Raw genomic sequence first — 812 nt, 5'->3', positions numbered from 1 at the left:
TCAGGTGTCTCGATGGCTGGGAACAGAGTTTGTCCCAGGCTTTGGGGGGGGGCCCACGGCCTGACCAATCAGAACCCTTGGGTCTAGGGGCAGATGGCAGGGGCTACTGACCAATCACAGGGTTTGCTCACTGTAACATTTTCAGAGTAACCATTTTCGGGGATGATCCAAGCACACCACCTGACCCAGCCTCGTCCACTAACATCAGGCTCCTATATGGGTAATACCCCTCGGCGACCGATCCTGAGTGGCAATAGGTTTATGAGAAGAGTCTGAGTGACGCACTTTGTGACATCACATGGTATGAAAACTGCCCTGCGAGACTGTTCGCCGAGATGTGCCTGGACTTCCCTCCGTGCATATAATCCCTGTGGTTTTGTTGGCTGTAATAAAACCTCAGTATGACTTTGCTACTTGTGTGGACCTCACGTCCTTTGGGACAAGGGAAGGAGTTGGGGCCTTCCATAAACTGGGTGTCCGCAGACTCCTAGCACGGCTCTGCCTGCCTGGGGGTCCCCTTAACAAGTTGGAGGCACTGCTGAGATCGTTTGTAGCATCTGCCCGGCCAAGTTCTGCCTCCTTAGCTGTCGGACCCCGGAAGACTGCAGGACCCTCACGGGAATTTCGAGACAACCGGACAGCGCAACCGGAGATTGGGCGTCAGGAGCCGACTTCAAAATTATCCCGCCCACGGTATGCAAGGTGTCCACGCAGTGCAGAGGGACGAGACGAGCAGATAACTGGGAGCCAGCAGCTGAGCGGTACTGGCAGACGCTGAACAGAACGTAAGTGTGGTCCAAGCAACCAGCAAA

This window comes from Ambystoma mexicanum, chromosome 8 (genome assembly GCF_040938575.1).
Source record: "Ambystoma mexicanum isolate Mex_15411 chromosome 8, UKY_AmexF1_1, whole genome shotgun sequence".
Lineage (NCBI taxonomy): Eukaryota > Metazoa > Chordata > Amphibia > Caudata > Ambystomatidae > Ambystoma > Ambystoma mexicanum.
Note: the sequence above shows the minus strand (reverse complement) of the source record.